We start from the raw sequence: 22,296 nt of genomic DNA on the forward strand, positions 1-22,296 counted from the left end.
ATAAACTGGATGTAGTTCCTTTAAGGGACTATAAATATGGAGTCCAACAAGATTATTTTATAGAGTCATTTTTCATAATATAACCAATCTTTAAGGACTCACTAGAATTACAGTGTACATTTATAGTGTTAAAACCCATCATGGGAAGGAACCCAGACAAAATGAGTTACTACTAAATTAACCCACAAGGTTTTTTTTTTTTTTTTGAGTCTAAAGCCACTGACTTTCATTTAAAGGCACAATCAGATCTGATTACAACAATAGGGCCTCCTGCCATTCCACATATGCATGGTAGGATGTGTGATTTTGGGTTCAAGGATCAGATCCTGATCATGCTCTACTTGCAAGGAGAACCTAGGAACATGCTGGGTGCTTGACAATCAGCTGATTGTTGGCTGGCAGGGACCAGGGCATGTCTGAGAACCCATGTAGTCCTAGAACCAGCTGATTGTCATGTATCAGGGACCACACTGGGGCCAGCTGAAGCCCCGGTGCAGTCCTGGATTTGGCCAGCAATCAGCAATCAGTGCAGTCCTGGATCCAGCAGACAATCAGCTGATTCTCAGCAAGTGGGGACCACACTGGGGCTGGTGGGACCCTATAATGAGGTCCAAAACCTGCCACACATTCAATTTAAGGTACAATGGAAGCCAGCCACAGAAAAATGCACATTTTTGTGTAATATGTGACTGGTTTACCTTTTTTGTGGCACCATTAGTTGCCTGAACACGTAGTTGAGTTACTGTTTAAGACACAATGAAAACAGATTACTTTTGTCAAAAGTAATGTTTGCTGGTGGCTTAACGATTTGTATTTGTAAAATGAGTCAGCATAGCATCCACAGCACTGGACTGATAGAATAATCATAGTGTACATACTAGTGTTCAACTGGTCTAAGTTGTGTTGTTTAGTTTAAGTGATCCAAACCTGTATCAATAGAGCACCATGCAAGCATTCAGCATTCAGGGGAGGATATGTATGGGCAGTCTACATGGTGATGGCTTGCAGACAGAGACCCCCCCTGCACATATCTCAAAGTGCCCTGGGCTGCCAGAGATCCAAGAGCACAGGGCAGCCCTACTTGGGAGCCACATCCTCCTTTGGTGCTATGGATCCTCACTCTGGTGATGTGGATTCTATCCAGACTCACTTTTCAAATTTGGATCCTTGGGTCCCTGGCAGATATTATAATTGACACATTTAGTCTGTCCCCCCACAAGGCAGAGCTGGGGAGACGTGCTGGGTTTTCCTGGCCTTGAGACAGCCACAAGCCAGAGTTTGTTCCATACTCAGTCGGAGTAGTGGAGTGCAGCCTGAGTTCTGGGGCATCTCCTATAGGGGAGAAGATGGTAGCAACGAGGCATTCTGGGATGCTGGAAGTCAACAGGAGAGCTGTACAACAATTTGTTAAACTGGTCTAATCCTTATCAGACTAAATAGAGCTGCCCCTGGACAAGGCTTACATTTGCACTGTGTGTTCCCTTTTTAGACCAGACTAAGCACACTTGCACACCTAGCTTTTCTACCAAACTAAACAGAATTCTATAACAATGTAACATTTGTACACAACCATTGTTGCTGTCTTGGGAAGTGTAACCAACACATTGTGCAACCAAAGTGGGGAGGGGGTGAGAGGAGAGCGCGTCTCAGCATAGGATATTACTGTAATGAAGCCAGCTTGTAATATAATTATGCATAGTGATTTTATACCAGCTGTCAATGTCATGACTTTAAAAATAGTGGGGGACAGAATGAATTTTATCAACAGCCATCCTGTTGATTCAGAATGTATTTGAAACTATGTATTGACTAGTGCAAATGAATAATTAGCAGCCTACAGATGAACTCTCTTATTCAGTAGCTGGTATGCAAATATCAAATCACCCTACTGCTGTTGAGTATAATATACAGTAGCAGAAGGAGTAATTGATTTGCACTGAACACACAGTACTAAGGTTTTCTCCCTTTCTCACTTATTCCCTGTCCTTGGTCATCAGTCCTACACTTGTGTATAATAAAGGCCAGAATATTCAAGTGGGGAGGGACCCTCAGCTCTAATGGACTGCGCTGCTTCTCTTGGGGGTCTAGATCACTGTATTGGAAGTGGATCCTGTAGTCAGGAGTTGATTCCTCCAATATTAAGAAAAGCTTGTCAGACACAGGGGCTTGACACACACAGGATTATTAACCTATTTGGTATATCTGAAACCACTATGGTTTGAGACAAACAACTAAGGTCTAAAGACTAACAACTCCAGTTCTGAACATTGAACAATGCTGAACACTGAACAATGTATGTCCCCAGTACCAGCACTGTTTTTGACATGCTCAGGAAATATATGAGCTGGTGTATTTTGATAGAAGGTGACATACAACATACACTGTACCAATTATTCAGATACATAGCTACTTATAAAGTATCCAATATAGGGAAAGTCATTGACTTCAATGGGAACAGGAGCAGGTCCATATGTTGTTTATTTTTGGGACATTTTTAGTGGAAAGTCTAGAGAAAATTGAGGTCACATCATCTTTGTTACAGGATCTTTCAATAGTTGGGCTTACAGCAGATCATGCTCTGTGATGTTATAGGTGGTCAGGTTTAACTTTATTGATGAAACGTTAAACAAAACAGAATCAATGGTGTTGTGTCCGCCAGTGGACACACACTCACCACGTCTCACCTGCCCTAGCGACACGTGAGACTGCTGTTGTGTTCTGGCGAGGTGTTTCCAGGGTTGGTCGCCGGGATCAGGCGGGTCTGGCGTCCTCCCCTCCGGCTGGCCAGGCCGAAGGTCGTTCTGAGTTCGAACTGATCCATGAGTACGTTCCGTTGGGCGCGCAAAGACCCCAAAGTTCGTAATGCAATGTCTTTTATACCCTCAGTGATGCAGGGCGGTCTAATCACATGTGGCACTTCTTCATTGGCTCAGAGTGGTGACTGTCACATTACTGACAGACCCTGGACTTTCCCTTGAGAAACCCCGTGTGGAAAATCCCAACCGCATGTTTCTTCTATACTGCCGCCCTAGAGTCTCTTATTCACTTAGCACCTGTTACATAAACACTATGCAAACCTCTAGTTGGCGTATGCGAACATGGCCATCTATTACAAAAGGTTATAACACATAACAAATGCAAAATGATTACAACAATCTTGATCAATAGAACCACTTTATTTTGGATTCTGAAGATTTCACTTCTGCAGCATATAAATGCCTCATTTTTTAAAAAAGAAAATAACCACAGCGCAAAAGCATGTTTAAGTTAATTATACTGCAGAGTGCAACAGAGACCAGGTCTACAGGATCAATTTATCATGTTCAAAAGTAGTGTCCTCAAACACACTGTCCAGTCTACATCTTAAATCAGCAGTGCAGCCACATCCATCTAGATCTTTGGACCAGCTAATTACACTGCTGAATGACAACCTCAATTAGCCTGTCTTCATGCAGGTAGCCTACCCATGGCACCATGCAGATGCAGCTACGCTGCTTCTGGTTTAGGCAGTGGTGTAACTAAAGGGGTGATAGAGGCAACCTCCATGGTACTAACTTGCAGGGATGGGTGGCAAAACAAGCATCTGCTGCTGTCAGCTGCATGTTCATGATTATGGCAGCAACTGGAAGTCACCACTTCTGCTTTGCTTTGAGTGCCTGGCTGCATCCCTACATTGCTGGGTTTAGGGGCTATCACCCCTTCCTCCAACAGCACAGTGTGTCTGAAGACATGAAGAAGCTACCATGTAAACAGGGGCCAAATAGACACTCGTATTTTAGTGACAGCTTTTGTAATCAAGTGATTAGAATACTAACCTGAGACTTGGGGCACCTGGGTTCAAATCCTTGTTCTATCCCAGACTTCCATGCCATCTAAGGCAAAACAGTGTCTTTCTGCTTCAGTTCTCATCTGCAAAATGGGGATAATAATATTTTATTAAAAGGGGTGTTATGAGGAAAACACATTAAAGCCTCTTAGGCACTTCTGTATTTTGGTAATAGGAACTCAAACGAACTAGCAGAAGAAATGCAAAGTGTCCTGTGGACTCAGTGCAAAGCAGCTACACCAATTGGCATCAGCTTAGTATAGAGTCTGTTGTCTCTTCATGAGTGTAATGTGGTCTGAGCATGAATTGGTAGCAATAGTTTTTTTAGGGAAAATGACAATAGGGTTGAAGAATAAGGAACACTCCTGCTCTCCACTGACATTCCCTGAGGGACCAGGGGTCTGCAGAGAACTGAAAATAACTTCCAGAAAATAGGAAGTTGTAAATTTTGTTTAATTCAAAATGCTAAAAGATACATATTATGTATATTTGTGGTGTAGTCAAAACAGTAAAAATTGGTAGAAAGGAGAACACCATCACAACTTTTACAGTTCACCTTTTCTTGTGTCTTAGTGCAATCTTGTAGGGTTCAGTCAATCTGCTGCAATATAGCTTCAGGCACTGCAATCAGAGAAATTCTTGTTCTAAGTTTCCTGTGAACATAACTTACCAGACAATTCTCCCTCTCTTTCAACACTACTACCCACTCCTTGCAATAAAGGAGACAGTGGACATAGCTACATGAGACACTTTTCTGTACAGGAGCATAATTTACTGTGCAGTAAGCATGTGCGTCTACACATGCACATGCTTACTGCTCAATAAAAATCACTACTTGAGAGTAAATGTGCTATCTGCAAATGGAAGTAGCAAGTTTACTTGTGAGTAGCTACTGCACAGTAACACGTGTAGATGCCAGCCAGTAGCAGATTTGCTCCTGGTCAGCCCCACCACTAGGAAATCAGCCTGAGGCTAGATCCAGGGCTCTGAGGCTGGGAGCTTTTTCTACCCTAGGGCTGGCCTGGCTTTCTGCAAGCCTCAGGCTCAGGCCCTTAAAAGCCTACAGGCACTCAGAGCCCTAGGACACAAGCAGGCAGCCTGTGGCCGTTCAAGGCCCCTGTGTCCCCCTGGGCAGTCCACAGGCTAGCTGCAGCAGCCTGCTTGCACTCTGGCACTATTGTCTGGCACTGCAGTACTGTGTGGCTGTGAAACCCACACCATCCAGGCTTGCAGGCTGCTGCAGGATCCTGCCAGGCCTCTCAGCACCCAGGCCCAGCTGCAGGCAGCTCCTGGCCCCTTCCCAGCTCTAGATGCTTGCAGCCCACCCCCCCGTCAACTGACCAGAGTCTGTAGGTGCTGTGGTACAATGCCTTGCTGTATGGCTGCCAGTCCTGAGCCATGCTCCAGTGCTGGGCACTGCAGATGGCTGCCCCAACCTGGCAGTGCAGGGACTCCTGCACAGAGGCCTGGAGAGCCAAAGCAGGCAACCCAATGGCCTTGTCATTGTCCACACTACACCCCACAACCCAGGGCCCTAGCTGGTCACAGGAGGAGACTGGTGTCCTCATGGTGCTCTAGGGCAAGGTGGAGGTGCAGCAGCAGTTCACATGGATCAGGAGCTCCAACTCCCATGCCTACAAGGTGCTGTCAGGCAGGATGTAGGAATGCAGGCATGACCAGTTGGTGTGGCAGTGCTGCATAAAGGTTAAGGTCTTGTGGACACAGCGGGTTTCCATCTCCAGCCACAACCTTTGGAGCCTATCCAACAGTGCTCCCCACTTCGGAGCCTATCCACCAAGCTCCCCACTCCCAGCCTCCACCAGGAGCTTGGGAAGCCTGGGCCAGTTCCTGCCCCATCAGATCCACAGCCTCAGCCCCAGCCCCAGCCATGAAGTGCAGCTGGTCACGTCACTGTTGGATGCCAGCAGTGCCAGCTTCAACCCAGGTGGGGCCTTTGGCTGAGCACCCACACACTGCACCCCATCATCTGACAAGTCCACCTGGAGCCACATGCCATTGCTGTTAGACAGGACTAACCAGAGCTGCCATCCATGCTAGCCCCAGCCACATGGTAGGCTCTGCACTGTTGGGAGGGCCCACCCCACCCCACCCCATCCCATCCCATCCCATCCCATCCCATCTGCTGCCCCTGCCCCTTCCCTCAGCCCTGGCCCTTGCCCCTCCTCCTGGCTCAGGCCAGCTGCAGTCCTCTGACCCCTGGTTTCCCCATCCCCCACAGCATGCAGGGAAGCAGGAGACAGTGCAAAATTTTATTAAGCAGCCTGTGCCTCTGCAGCTGGGTGGGCATGGGCTTCTCACAATGCCAGCAGTGATGTCCTTGTCAGCTGTGGGGAGGCAGGGACATGTAGCTCAGCCACAGCTAGCCCTCCAGGCAGTGGTGGAGGTTGCTGAGCAGTCTGGGCTTTCCACTCACACCATGAAGCTCAGGGCCTGTGCCAGCTGTGCAGGTGTGGCTGGGACACCATGGCAACCAGCAGCAGCAGGATGTAGTGGGTTAGCCACCCCTCGGTCCATGCAAACAGCTCCTTGCATAGCACTTGGGACATATGCAGCAGTGGAACACTCAGGGTATAGTGCCAGCACGGTGCAGGGGGAGTGGTGCATGTCCTGGGGTGCCTCCCCAGAGAGGCCCCCTGCAGGGAGTGCAGGGCATGGGCAGCTCATTGTCCTAGTAGTCTGGGAACCCCATACCCCCAAGCCAGGCAGCAGCGCAGCACTATGGTTGGCCTGAAGGAGGAGAGGAGGGGACAGAGCAGTCTGGAGACATGGCAGCAGATGCTGCCAGGATCCTGGCCTGTCCTTGCCTGGGAATGGGGTGGGGGAGGCAGGCTGCCCCTGGGGACTGAGAAGGAATGGGAGACTTAGCTGGGAGCCAGTGCCTCTTGCACCTGGTGCTCTGGCCCTCGGTGGCAGGTGGGCTTGGCCAGGGTCTCAGCAGGAGGGGTGGGGGTGGGGGTGGGGGTGGGTGGATGGAACCTTTTCCATTGCTGCTACAGCTGGTGCTCTCATTGCCAGGCATCCTCTGCCTGCTGTGCCTCCTCCACCCAGGCCTTATGAAACAGCTCCGCCCAGGCTTCACAGGTGTTGTGCAGCAAGCAGGCTGTGACAATAACCTAAGGGATGTTGTCCTTGGTGAACCTGAGGCGGGCAGTGAGGTTGCGCCAGAATCCCTTGAGGCAGCTGAAGGCACACTCCACCAGTGTATGGGTTCAGTCCAGGCACTGTTAAAGTGGGCCTGGTGGAGGTTTAGCTGACTGATGTAGGGCCACATGAGCCAGGGCAGGAGAAGGTAGGTGAGGATCCCCATGAGGAGGGGCAGGACCACTATGGTGCCCAGCTGCAGGTCTGGAATCCTCAGCACAAAGCAGCTGTTCAGCACCTGGGCTGGAATGATGGAGTCTTGAAACATGAGGGCATCATGGTCACTGCCCACCCAGCCAGTGCTCACATGGTGAAGGCACAATGGTGGTCAATGACAGCTTGGAATACAGTAGAGTGAAAGCCCCTCCAGCTGTAGTAGAGCCAGTTGCCATGGGACAGGGAGGTGACAGGGGTGTGGGTCCTGTCTAAGACCCTGTCCAGGACCCTGATGCACTGGGGGAATCCCAGGGGACAGAACCCCACCACCAGGGCCAGGGGGTCATGCTTGTGGAGCACTTTGTGCCCCAGCACATCCTGGAGGGTGCTGCACACCTCCAGGACAGCCTCCCTAGCAATGGCCTTGCCCTCACCAAAATGATGGCCCACATAGTGGAGGCTGGTGGGCATGGCTAGCTTCTGCAGGGCAAGGGCCAGGTGGGTGTTGGTGGGGAGGGTCGGGTGCATGCTGATGGGGCAGGAGATGCTAGAGCAGGTCCCCAAAGGTGTCCCAGGTCAGTGGGAATGTGTTCAGCCACTTCTTGTCACCCCAGGTATGGTGGACAACATGCAGCCACCAGAAGAGTGAGGGTGGTCTCAGCAGTGGCATCTGACAGCCCATCATCAGTGTCCCTGCTGCAGTCCAGTTAGCAGGACAAGGTCCAAGTGGCAGCTATGTGGTGGCAATGGCCCTGAGATGGCATATTGTGTCTGGGCAAGTGGTTGCTGTACATGGGGGAGCTGGCAGGGTACAGATGGCCATGGACCAGCTGAAAATTGGTATGGTGGGCCAGCAGGGTCAGTGCAGTGGCCAGCAGGAGCCTGGGGTGCTTGGCATGACTGCTAGGGGCAGGTGCTGTAGTAGCCATGATGCCAAGAGGCAGAGGCAATGACAAGACAGCTTCTGTGTGCTGCCCCTGAGCTGTGCATGCTGCTCCTGGCTAGGAAAGTGGCTGGCCAAGGAGCAGAGTGCAGGGCTGCCTTTTCAAGATGTCTACCATCAGCTGGCAGCTGTGGTCAGAGCTTCACGCTCCCCCTGGTTGTGGCAGGGGCCCACTGCAGGACCACAGGAAGTGGGAACAGTTTGGTGCTAGGAGCAGCAAATCTGTTCCCACATCCCTGCATGTGTAGACGCATGCCTGGAAGTGTTTACTCACAAGTAGTTTACTTGCAAGCAAACTGATCTTGGATCAAATGCATGTGTAGATGCACCCAATATCTACTAATGAAAACTGCACTGTTGGCATAAGAAAGCGACAGGAAATAATAGAAAAATTACCACATCCCCATGTATCTGTGTTCTTTCTTATATACTCATTTATCCATAACTAACTATTTTGAATGGCAATTAAAAAATCCCTGTCTTCTCTAGTTAGAGGGGTTGGTTTATTTCTGATCCTGAACCTTTAATTTGTCATCTATCCAAAATCCCCTCTGTGAGACTATTTCTGGCACTCCAATGCTGCAGTTAACTTAATAAGGAATGTAAACACAGTTAGATAAATTAATTTCAAGGTCAAGCATACTGACAATGGAAAATGGATACAAGTGGTAGGTAAGAGAAGAAAATTCTCATGAATACTGATACACTGTTAAAAGCAGATGTTACTAGATAATTTAATCTGAAATGTAACTGATGTTTTGAGTTGCCCTTTTCCATTAAAAGAATTGTACTAGATGCAAAAATCAAAGATTATTCAAGGAATTAAGATATGAAAAACATGTTAGATCACTAAACTCCAATTAGTTAAATTAAATTGTATACCATTATCTACCTGTAGCTTTATTGGTAGCCAGCATTAGCACTCAGCTTGAGCAATAATAAAATTAGAGAATAACACTTTAATTGAATTGCACTTAAAAGGATCATGCTGACAAATGTGATTGTATCTGGCTGTAATGCACACCTTTTCCAACGATCATTAAATCCAATGAAATGAAAGTCACAGGATCTTGACAGCTTTCTGAAATAATCTGCGAATCATGCTGTATCTCAGAGTACCTAATCAATTTAGAGCAGCCTCATTAGGGCATTGCTGCTAAAGAATACTTAAAAATCAAAACAAATTACAACCCGTTATGGATAACTAGCTAATCATATCGATACAACAAGGATGTATTGTGTTGCAACAATTCATTTCCTTTGTAAGAAGTGATTGCTATGGATAATTTAGGGATTGTTATTCATAACGGTGGATCAGCCAGCCTTAATGTCAAAGCTTTTCAATTTATGCTCATAATAAACATTCCTTATGCGGTGTCTCCACTGTATTCTAGATATAATATTGGACTCTATGATTGCTTGTGTGTTAATTATGGGTATGTGTTTCTCTTTTCTTGATTTTGTCTCTTCCTTGAGTGTGCAGAAGCAACAATGTGTGACTATGAGAACAAATTAGATATTACTAGGTACCAATGTGAATATTTCTTAGCAATTTTTGTTTCCCTCTGAGTAGTAAATACTTTGTTACTGGATTATTTTACAGTCAATAACTCACTCTCACTTTCCCTTACCTTCTGCGACTGTTTCCTTTTTATATGGCAGCTAATACAAAATAGTCTACCTTGATGTAAAGCTTACACATAAGCAATTTGAGCTGGGTAATTTAGCAGATTAATGAGATCAGCAAATAGGCATTTAAAACTGAGCCATATCTGTGGCACTCATTTGTGATCTACTTAGGCAACATGGGACTTGGCCAGTCACCTTTTCCAATATACTCTTTCCAATCACATGATAAATCATGCATGCTCAATTTTTTCTTTTTAAAATGGTTTCCTTCAGCTTTATTCGATAAAATGCCTGGGGCATCAGATGGAGGATGTAGAACCAGACTCTAGTTCCTTTCCTCCACTATGTTTAGTTACTCATTCTCCCTGTTGGCTAACATTCCCTTAGCTTTAAGCCCTTGGGAGACTGACATGACTTCTGGATCCCAACAAAGTAGAAAACCAGGTATACCATTGAAAAGCTATTACATAATGCCCATTTCTGCCTGATGCGCTGATTAGCATGAGCCAGTGATAATGTCCTCCTAAAGAGGACAGAACAAGGCATGCTGTAGTGGAATAAGATAAAGTATGACACCAATGTTACACGAGATTTATAATGCAGTGGGTAAGCTGACTGAAGAAATATGGCTTTAATAAACACATGCTTGTTCCTCTGTTCTCCTGCATGAAGAACAGAGTGAGATTCTGGACAACATATGGATTTCTATATAGCATGGAACATTCAAAGGATTTTGTTTAAAGTGCTTGCTCTAAGCACACAAACTAGCTGTTATGTGAAAAACGCATTCCTGAGAAGAGGTTAGAAGTGTAAATTTTAGAGTAAAACACCAAGTTTTCTTACACTGGTTTCACACCACCCAATTTACTATTCTTAATTATGTGTATTGTGGGAACGTCAGGGAACTCGTGTTGGGTCAGAACCTGTGGAGGCAGAAACTGTACAAAATGGAACAAAAAGATGGTCCATACCCCAATGAGCCAGACTGGAGTGGAATTATCCTTGATACATGCCATCATATAGGACTAAGCAGAAACTTTGGATACAAGCCAAGAAAATTAATGTCTCTTGTTTAGTGTGTATATTAACAAGTTAATCAATCATTTCCTTGAACGGTCATGCTATATTTTATTTTTCTTTGAAAACATCGCTGTCCTTTCATGCAATGCAGTCATGAATCAGGCCCAAGGGGTTCAGGACAGCCTCCCTAGGACTCAAAGACCTTTACTGCCTTGATCTTCCGAACACTTATGAGTAAATTGATAGCTACTATGACTGGACTAGAACCTAGTGGCCTATTGTTCTATGATCCTCTATAAAATGTACATGGACACTATGGGTGTCTATACATAAGCAGGGAGGCTGCTCTGGTATGCTATAATTCCAGCACAGTGGAGTGTGGCTGCACTCCAGCAGCCTCCCATGTCTCATGTAGCCACATCCCCGTGCTTCAAATTGGTGGTGTAGGTGCTTTATCTAAAGCTCCTTAGGCTGTAGATAAAGCACCCATATCACCATTCTGAAGCGTGGGGGACACTGATGAATGAGAGGCTCAGGGCGCTTTATTTAGAGCAGCTCTCGGAGCCACTGTAATTAAAGTGCCTCCTCTCCCCCCCAACTTCTGGAGCATGTACATAAATGCCCTATAACAGAAAACTATCAGTCTTTCCTTCCTGATTACTGGCAATCAGGACTAATTCTATTGACTTCAGTTGTGTGACAGGGATGTAAGAGAGACAAGCATTGGGACTTGTAGGTCTTTCTATTGGGTTTTGGATTGGACCTAGTACATATTAGATACAAGATCTGAGCTTCCCTGCCTTGCAACCTGGGTAGACATTTGAACCTGCACAAAGGAGATACTCCCTGTTACCACTGATTCAAGAAAACAGAGAGTCTTGATTTTGTGGGGTAGACATACATGATGAGGTCACAAGCAAAACTGGCAAGATCTAGCCCTTTGCCTCTAAATGTAATGTGGGACTATGAACTGAAAACAATATTGTTATTATGGACTTCCATCCAGAAAAAGACCCATTGGCTGTGTCTACATGAGACGCTAATTGTGCAGTAGGTTGTTACTACTGCACAATAGTGTCGCATTGCATGAAGTGTGATGCAATGCTACTGTGCCGTAGTAATGAGCTAGTGCACAGTAGTAATAAGATGCTGTGCAGTCAGAGCATCACCAAGAAGCCATTTGGGGATGTTATGCAGTAACTTCAGTTACTGCACTGTCAGTTAGTACTTGTGTATGCAAGTACTAAATGACTGTTCAGTAACAACTGCACCGTCAGTATCTCATGTAGGTGTGGCCATTATTCCCAAGAGGGGTAATAATTGCATACAGTGCCTCTGTAAATTATGCCAAATTTTCTCTTTCTCAGGGACATTATTTTTAGGAAAACTCCACAGAAGATACATAGACATTGTACTCATTGTTAAAGTGTGGCTTTTGTCAAGATCCCTTTTCTGATTCTTTAACCAGGATCACCAGGCAAATGTTTGCACCTTTATTCCAGCAGGAAAAGCAGGTGGAGGAAACTCAAGATTAGATTAAAAAAAAAAAAGGAAACCATCACTGTGCCCATAGAAATCTCTCTACATCTTGCTATTTGGAACATTCATTGCATAGCCTACAACTAATTAATAAACAAAATGTATTTGTGGTTCCCCTTTAGGCAATGAAATGTAAGTAATCTACATGTGCAGTAATGTTCCTTTGCCATGGAGTGTTATAAGGGTTTTTTTTTTTGAGCCAGAAGGTACATGTTAGACTGCAATAGCTCAGAAGTGGCAGCAGGAGTCTATTAAGTAACAAATATGTGTTTTGAATATATTTATAATGGAGCATTCTGTCAATATACCAGTGCCTACATTAAATAAATAATGATTAAGATACCCTTCCAGAGAATTTATTAAGAAAAAGAGAAACAGATTCCAGGAGACTTCTGCTACATGAGCCTATTTCCAATACCTCCAATAAGCATACAGCTCCCAGGGGGTGTTCTTCCTTTGAATTCAACAAGAATAGCATCAAATTTGTTAATCTCAGCAAATGGTGCTCGTCTAGTGGTGAAACGGAGGAGGGATCTCAGCCTTTTGCTTGAAATCTGTATGAGATCTTGTCCTACAAAAGAGACTTAGGTCTTGTACAAACTTGGGATTTCCTCATTTTCTACAGTTACCCCCATACTGAGGACTCACTGGGCATGTCTACATAAGACACTTTGTCCCTGTAGCCACACACTCCCTCATTATAGTGCTTTTGCTATGGCAATATAGCAGTCAAACATAACTGCATGGCCGGCACGGTGCAGTATGGGCTGTTAGTGCACCATCTTTTAATTTCCCACTCAGTTTCAGCTATGTAGCACTAGCTCTGGTTAAGCCTGGGAAATACTCAAAGAATGCAAATGGTAGATTTTCATGTCTATAAATATCCTACTGCAGCTGCACCTCTTGATTGCCACTGATTGCTGAATCAGCATCATTTCCAAGCATAGTGCAAAATTTATACATATAGTATCCCTTAAATAATCAATGTTGCCAAAGCAAAATGTCCAAAAGCCTTAGAGAAATCATAAAGTTGTTTTAAATTGTTTTAAATGTATCTTCTATATGTTAAAACCATTAGTGTACAGTCAGGTCCCATTTTGAAGTTTTCTTCTTTTGCCATACTTCTGTGCAGTAGAAGTTGAGATTTCCACAAAGCTTTGGGAGTTGGAGCTTTAGGAATAAACACCAAGTATCAAGATGCTGGGCCAAATAGTGTACTTTGCTCTTACTGGTCTCAAAGGAGTTTGTGTTTAAGGCAAATTCCAGCAATCATGCCTATCAATAATAAAATCCATATGCATGCCTTATGTGTCACTTCTTCCTTCATGTTTGTCTAGGCCACAGAAATGTATAGTGCAAAGGTTCATTTTAACCTTTAAGTGGCTTTGTGTCCACGCTAAGAAGTGCTCCAGACTTGTTTACAACTTTGCTGTAAATTATGCTATCAGGACTACCATATTTGAAGGGTAAGTACCATCTCAGCCTGAGAAGTCTTAATGCCAGTGGGGTTGCTGACTAGTCGACATTTTTCAACCAGTTGACCCACTGCTGTCCCATAGTTAAGTATCAGCCTTGCCGAATCTCATTGAATGCAGTGCTTTCAGAAATCATGAATTAGAGACCATTTATAATTGAATTGATTCAAGGAAACAGTAGAGGAATTTGTTAGGTAAAATATACTAGGATAATCCTAGGGAGCAATTACACCTCATTCTACAAAAAAGACAAAAACATTCTCAGTGGTCCAAGGCATTCTGAGCTGGAGGAAAAATGCTTCCTCACTCTACATCCAATGATGTATTTGATTGGCAAAATGAAAAAAAATGTTTGAGTTCTGAGCCTGTGAAATGTAGACTTCAACATTTTGAATTCTCCACAAAAAATTTCAGGTGTTAACCAGTTTTATATGCAATCCATTACATAATTTGGCCAATCACCATAAATCTAAAAATATTTTCTTTTATAAAAGAAGTTGGAATCATGTTAAACAGAGCTTGTTTGCACCTCAGATACCTAATCACATTAAGGACTTGATGCTACATCCCACTGAAACCAACAGATAAAACCAAGAGAAATTTTCTGTCATCCACTGACCAAGAACTCCTGTTCTAGTGATTATTTATTATTCATAAGTACAGTGTGGGCTAGGCTGATCAATGACCACTAACAAACCCATTCAGCTTTAAAAAGGAAAAGAACAGGAGTGGACTGATTAATGGCTTCACAACCATCAGCAATGTTGCTAAGTTTAACTTTATAAGGTTGAGACTTATAATATATATTTTATATACCAAAGCAATTATCACTCTGATGCATCTGTATTGTTTTAGGGAACATTCCAGCTAACTATAACATATTTTCTGTGTAGCTAACTTACCAATGCAGCCCAGCATGTCTGGGCTTGGAGAATCCTCTTATGATTGGTGGAGCCCATCCAACTGCTGGGAGGGGCTTGACCTGCCCCAGCTGGGGCAAAGGAAAAAAAAGAAAAAAAGAAAAAAGCCTGGGACCTGACTTGAGATTGCACTCTGCTGATCAGGTGGAATTTTGGGGGCAGAGCGAATAAAAGGAGCTGCGTGCCCAGCATGCAGAGAGATGCATCAGGGATGGAGAAGAGCGGGGCTTGGAAGAGCTGAGGAGAGCTGCTCAGCAGGGCGAAGCAGTAGCCTGGAAGAGCCCCTGAAGACTTCCTTCAGCAGGGAATGACAGACCACTCCAGTGGCTAGACTCTTGGTGCACAGCACAGTGCATGATATCCAGACCCTGGGAGCTGCATGAGGTGGCTTGGGTCTGCAACCCCTGGCACGCAGCTGGGAGCTCAGTGCAGAAGGCACTGCATGGAGGGTCTGGGAGTGGACCAAGCCCCAGAGCTGCACGAGGCAGCCCAGGCCTCCAACCCATTGCAAAAGGTTGAGGCCAGATGGTGCTCAGTGAGCCAGCGGGCAGGGCCGAGCCAGAGGCCCTAGAGGCCCTGCATAGTGGAGCTTCATTCCAGGGGAACAGCAACCCCTGAAGCCCACCGCAGGCAAGAGAGCAGCTTGGCACAGAGATCAAGGGCCACTCTTCAGGCCTGGAAGCCATGACTTGCAGGGAAAAAGTATTCCCACAGGGGAGGGGAAGTCCCCTTTGGTTAGTTAAGGGCTCCTGAAAGTGAAGGTCCCACTGGGAGGGCCCCCCTGAAGTTACCAACTTCCTTGAAGGGTTTGGGAAAAGGCCCAAGGGGCATTGGGGTTTCCCCTTGGGATTAAGTTTATCTTTGAGGTTCTTGCAGTGTAAGCAGTGTAAGCAGTGTGATGCGGTGCCTTATATTTTGTGAACTCTTATGTTTGTAAATTAGTAGATAAGTAGAGTCTTAAATTTAGAACTTTGTATTGTGGCTTACTTATTGTTCACCTATACTTGCCTATAATTTATCTGTTGGTTATCTATGTTTATTTTGGGGTTTACCTGGTTCAGATCAGATACTTACCTGTGACTTACCTGTATCTGGAGCATTGGTATAAGGTTTTATAGCATTTACCCAGAGGGTATTGTTTATGTTATTTGCTTGGATATCATATATACATACACACACGTTGTACATATGTTTATGTCTATGTTTCCTTCCCTTGTGATAAGTTAATGTAAATAAATGTGTATATAGTTAAGTCCCCTGACTGTCCTGGCCTGGTTCTATAGGGATGGAGGGAAACTGAGCAGTCTGCAGTTCCCTCCCACAGCACACCCGCCAGCTAACAATTCCCTTCAGTTGGAGAAGGGGAGTACATCCCCAAGTACACCTGGGCTGCATCTACTTTGTGAAAACAATCAGACGCACCATGCAGGTTTGCACATTCCAGCTTACAGACACAATGCAAATAGAGATGGTCAAAATAATGTACTTCACACCATTCAGGGTGTGCAGGCAGCCTTCTGCCTGAGAAACTGGGTCTGAATGCTCCTGACCAGCAACAGAGAGAATTTACCTTCCAAAGGTCTAAGTGGAAGGATCTCTTTAAGAGGTAAGAAATGGTATGATTGTCTGCTATGGATGTCAGAAGACTTGCTTAAAACACATAGGGAAGTAAGTGGCCAGAAATAACTAGATCATCTATACTTTAATTAGTCAATAAAAATGTAGATCCAAAGTGTGTCTACCTGTCTGGGTAGCTGATGAAATGTACTGAATGAGGTTGAAGGAATCCAATAAAGCCACAAAATTACTGGTGAGAAGGGTATAACTCAAAAAGACATGAATGCTGAAGTCAATGAGTATGAGAAGCCTCCAGAGACTCAAATAGGCTGCAAAAAGGAGATTAGTAAAGTCAGTGTAAAAAAAAAAAAAGAGAGAGAGAGTGAAAGAGAAAGAACGTGATCTGTAGAGGACAGCAAAGCACTATTGCTGTGAAAATGTAGGTGGGTGGGAGCACTGAATGAAAGGCGAAACCCATAATAGCACCTTAGACCCATGGGGAGGAAAGGAACTAAATTTGATTGGCAATTGAAGTGATATTAGAGGGTGGAGAAAGCTAATATCTCCAGGTCCTAGAAGGTTTTCACTACTGATTAGGGTCACAGTCAGTATAAGGCAAATACAATTCTGGTTCTGATTCTTAACCTCCCTCCCCTCATACAGATAGACATTGTCTCAGCTTTGATTCTGCCCATTCCCACTGTTCAGATAGTGGGGCTGATGCTGATAACATCAGTAGCCAAATTTTACTCCACTTCTCTGAGCAAATAACCCCCCTTGAAGATTCTCTGCGAGCAGAAGTTGGCTGCAGAAATTCAAAGAAGAAAAAAGTTTGCAACCCTTTAAAAAAACTTTCTACTGAAGGTCCATAAATTCCAAGAAGGAATTGGAAAAACCTGGATGGCCCTATTATATTTTGTGGTAAATTAGATGTCTATTTCATAGATATGACCTAGAAGGAGATACTAGAATTCTGACCTTACATGTAGCAATGTTCAGACTCAGGAGTCTGAACATATGGAACCACGTGTGAGACTAGGTTTAATACAGCGAAATGTCAGGCAATTGAGGAGAAGGAAAGTGAATGGTTCCAGTTTACTGAAAGTGAATCAGAAAAAGGTAGAAGTAAGATGTACAGATTAAGTAAAAAAGAATGCAATTTTTAATGATCTCAGCCAAAACAACAAACAAATGCCACCTACTAAGAGCTGGAGTCATTACTGCGCAGCCAGCATCTTGTGTAGAGGTGGCCACTGAGTCATGAACCCTTTGGCTCACTGCTTCACCAGAAGGCTGTTACTAGTGTAGTTTGTACAGTACTGTAATTCTGTAGTTTGTTATTCTACCACACCTAGAAATTAGGTCTGTGCAAATAGGGAAGTAGCCAATTTGGATTCGGATGATTTGAAGGACAGTGATTTGATTTGGAGATTTGGATCACTGTCCCAAATCAATTTGGCCAAATCAGCTTGGGAAGATTTGGCACTGATTTGAAGAGATTTGGTGATTCAGCCATAGACAAAAATGGGGAAGCACTGAAATGCCTATAACTTTGTCACTTTTTGGCAGATTTGGATGAAGATAGCAGAGACGGTAGTCCCTTCTGAGGGCATGAAGCCTGCCAAGTTTCAACAAGGTAGATGCAGGGGTTTTTGTGTACCTCAAGGTGCTGACAAGCAAAATTTATGATGTGTGACTGTGTGTTAAGGCACAGTAGGATGAAAACAGCAGGGATAGTAGCCTGTAACAGGAGACCTTCCTGGTGCGTTAGATCTTTGCCTGCTCACCAGTTTCTGGGCCAGCCGCCTGCTCCTCTTTTGCTCAGGCAGGAATAGCTCACAAAAGGGACAGAAAGGCTGCAAACAGAGGCTTATATATTGTTTTTATGTCTTTCCCCCAGAGCACTGTGGTTGGAAAGGGACTCAGGGAAAGATCACAGTCACTAGCCAGCTACAAATGTCAGTCTTTCCCCTCCTGCTCCCTTTCCCTCTTCTCAGTTTTTGTTCCCCTGAAAGTCTGCCTTCCAAATCGGTGAGTTTCCTAATCTTTTTCCAAATATTTTCTGAATTGATTCAGAGGCTCCGAATTGATTCAGAGGGGTTTTTTTGCCTCCCGATTCAATTCAGAATCAGTGATTCAGCCTCTGAATTGGGTGATATATTCTCCAAATTGAATCAGCGACTGAAGCTTCTCACACCCCTACTAGAAATAAAACCCAAATCTTCACCATAAGAAACTGAAGTATCATTTACTAAGCGTCCTGTTACAGGTTGAAATTAAAGCTGGATAGAAACCAATTATACAGTTGTTACAGATTTTTAAGCACTAACTTTATAGCTCTTTTTATAGCTGCACAGTAATTTGTATTGTGTGATAATTACTTTGCAGATGTGGCTGATCTAAATTTATTGTGTGTTTAACTAGTTAATTGTGTGATAATTACTTTGCACTTATGGCCATTCTTGCTTTGCATGTGTCTCAGTTTATTGCATGATTAACTAGTGAATTGCATAATATATGTTCCATATATCAGAGGCCTTAGTTACACGACCTTTTACAATATAGGGCAGACACCCAAGATTTTACAAAGTTGGTAGCCTGTGAGCAAAGGGTGTCTCAGTTGTCTTCTACAGGAAGGCTGATTGTCACAGAATGACAGTCTTCCTGTGACACCAATTACTTATTTAGTCCAAGAAGAGGAGCTTCTTTTGTGGATGAGACCCTCCTCATGACACACATGGGGCAAACATACTTTGTGATCAGGTTCTTATGTAATTTCAGCCATTAAATAATCTTCATAAAATGTCAAAAATGGAGATGTGCAAAACCTGGAAGCCAAAGAACATACGATTGTAAAGCTTAAACTGCCTGTATAACAACACAACACAGACAACACAAATACTAATTGATGAAAAGGACCAATAACAAAATTATATGCTAGACTTTCGATTGACTTGAGTCTCAAACAAATAAGGCATTCTTTCTGCATTTACTGGCTTCGATGTACTTGAATTTAAGGTTACTTTTCTCTGTATCAAACAAATGGCAGGGTATACCAGCCCAGCAGGTATGTTTGTGAGCACTGTGTGAAACCCTAAAGTTTCTATTCCTGTTCATTTTGCCCCCAAATAGTCCTAAATCCCCTCCCTCCTCCCCCAACCTTTAAACCTAAGTTGGGGAGGTCCAGACTAGGACGCCAGCTTGGTTTCCTCACTCTGCCAAACTAGGACCCCAACAGGGTGCCCCCCCAACAGGGCTGCCATCATTGGTGGCTTCTGCAGGTGCCCCCAGGATTCAGGAGGCACTAGTCACTCATGCTTTGAGTAAAGCATCATTTAGCTCATTGGTAGGGTTTCATGAATCCTGTAATTGAGAAAGAGTCAGTATTTCAGGAATGTATAGTTAACTGATCATAAACACAAAGGAAACAGCATTCAAAACGTAGTGCTGACAGCTTCATAACTTATCCTTTGTTTCTTAAAGTACAAGTCAATTATTCCTTACCTGGTATTTGGAGTTTCATTCATTACTGCTATTTGCAACTCTTTCTTACTAGACTTTGTGCCAGATTCACAGCTGCATCCAGTAGTCTAATTACACCCATAATGTTTTAAATTGCAAAATCTGTATAGGATGCCACGCTAAGGATCTGATCTTGCACTAGTAAAGTCACTGGGTGCCTATACACATGCTCAGGGCTGAGGAGGGGGCATTTTAATTAAAGTAGTTCCCGGACAGCCACCTTAATTAAAATGCCACAGCATCACATGTATTAAGCCCCCACACACTTAAAAATGGCTGCGGGACACTTTAACTAAAGCTCATTTGACAAGCATTAATTAAAATGTTCCAGTGACCATTCTAAAACCTGCAGGAGCTTATACACATGATGGTGTGGCAATGCTAGAATGTTCTAATTAGAATGTGGAGCAGATTTGATTAACTGAGTCTACTCCAACACATTCTAATTAGAATGCATTGGAGCATGTGTATTCACTGAAGCACCCATTGTGACTATTATCATTAGGGCGCTACCAGATTCATGGCAGAAGTAAGCTATGGCTCCTTTAATCTTGTAGGTTCCCCTGTGCATTCCCCCTGCTGGTGATTGGTGTCATACTTGGATTTTTTCCTGATCAGCAGGGAAGTGAAAACTGCAGTTTAAACATGGTGCCATTTTTGCCTCCCTGCCATTGATTGGCTGAGGGACCCTGGCAGCCCCGCTGCTTGGTGCTGATGGGCAGGAGGCAAAAATGGTGCTATGTTTAAAACTCTGGCTTTTGCTTTCCTGCTAATCAGAAGCAAGCTGAAAGTGGGGCCCCTCTACCAATCAGTGTTTGGGGGAACGGAATGTATGTGGGAACCTGCAAAATTAAAGGAGTCACAGCACAGCCCACTTCTGTTGTGAACTCAATAGGGCCTTAATTATCATTGACTCAAATGGGAGCAGGATTTGACTGTATATGTCTCACAGTTAACACAGTATTTTAGGCTGAATCCTAAAATTGTCAAGCAGAAAAACTCTCATTTTGTTTGTTCTCAGGCAAAGTTTTCAATTCATTCAATAGAGCAATCAACATAATTACGGACTTTATGATCTAGTTCTTATGAATGTACAATACTGTACTCTGCTACCCAGTCACCATCAATTTTCTCCCCTTTTTAACCATGAGACATAACATTCCTTTTTCTCAAGAACAGCTTAATGTTTGTACTTGTTTGATACAGAATAATTTTCAAACTTAAAATTTTAAAATGATTGAATTCAGTCATAGCAATATTACCATTGTGCAGTCTCATCTTGTATTTACAAAGCTAATTTATTACAGAAGGATTTTAAAGGCTCTGTGTGTGCTTAGATTATTGCATATCTATGTGTTGTTGTCAGCAGCAATCCTTCATGGTTGAGGATGATTCTTCCTATGGGTCAAGTAAAGGGGTGTAGATGTGTCCACTGATGGCTAAGAAGGCCGATCCGAGAGTTGCAGACTCTCTGGCAGACACCACAGGTGGTAGTTAAGAGGAGGGTCAAATCTCAGTTTTCTCTGTCTTGTTTTCTTTCCTTTCATTTCTATCATTTTTCTGCCTCTGGGGAAAGATGGTTTCCTTCAAAGTAAGATGTACTTTCCCTCACAAGGCATAATCATGTAACCCTATTCCCAGGCTAGTTTTTCCCAATTTGTGATATCAATGCCACACTTTTTAAAGCCATACTTCTTAATGTTTCTCTTGAGGGTGTCCTTGAAGCATTTCCTCTGGTCCCCGTGTGTCCTTTGTCTTTGGCTGTGTTGGGAATATAGCAGTTGTTTTAATAAATGCCCACAATGGCCTGCCCACCACAGCTGATGCCGAATGGTCAATGCTTTCATGCTGATGGCATTTGTGCAACAATTCTCCCATTTTATGCCAAGGATCTTCTGGCGGTAGTCCTGATGAAGGCATTTCAGGTGGTCCCTGTAGGTCACCCAAATGTCACAGTCATAGAGAAGATTTGGGGTTACCACTGGCTTATATAATAGTGTAACTGTTTTATTTTTTTTTCTGTATAACTGCTGCGCGGCACTCTCACATTTATGTAACCTTGAAGTCTTGACTGTTAATCAAAATGAGCGCTTTGTACTTTTCTCTGCTGGCATTAAGCTACACATGCACATTCTGTAAATTTCATTTCTTATCTAAAAGTGTCATTTCTGCAGAAATGAAACTTATGTAGAAAGTCTGCCTAGCAATTACTGTGTAAAAGAAACTATCCTATCCCTGTATGCTTAGCTTATATCATAGTTAGTGTCACAGAGGCAGTCCAACCAACATCTATAAAGAGGCAAAGAAGCAGGAAACAGCAGAGATGACAACTGGAGGATTCTGTAGGCCTGATCACCCTGCAGACCAGTTCTCAGCCTCCCCGCCTGGGCGTATCCCAGTGAAAACAAAGCCTCGAAAACCCGACAATCGACAACGACTCACTGTGTTACAGTTTTGTATTCAACATCCCATTTATGAGCTGTTGACCAGTTCTGGGACTTAAGGAGCAGGCAGCCGCACCTAGCATTGGACTGGTTCCAATGTTGG

The 22,296-nt window shown here is 44.0% G+C and overlaps 1 protein-coding gene and 1 long non-coding RNA gene across 3 annotated transcripts in view; one reads left to right on the forward strand and one right to left on the reverse strand.

Moving 5' to 3' along the window:
* The window catches only part of IRX5 (iroquois homeobox 5), a 103,912-nt gene that overhangs the window by 73,999 nt on the left and 7,617 nt on the right, over positions 1-22,296 (forward strand). The gene's annotated exons all lie outside the window — the stretch shown is intronic.
* The window catches only part of LOC149857265 (uncharacterized), a 673,033-nt gene that overhangs the window by 55,401 nt on the left and 595,336 nt on the right, over positions 1-22,296 (reverse strand). Inside the window, exon 5 of the long non-coding RNA XR_016444089.1 lies at positions 3,816-3,909. This is a non-coding gene — a long non-coding RNA (uncharacterized LOC149857265). The remainder of the gene's footprint in view (positions 1-3,815; positions 3,910-22,296) is intronic.

Source organism: Crocodylus siamensis, chromosome 9, assembly GCF_052110815.1.
Source record: "Crocodylus siamensis isolate JL-2025a chromosome 9, ASM5211081v1, whole genome shotgun sequence".
Classification (NCBI taxonomy): domain Eukaryota; kingdom Metazoa; phylum Chordata; order Crocodylia; family Crocodylidae; genus Crocodylus; species Crocodylus siamensis.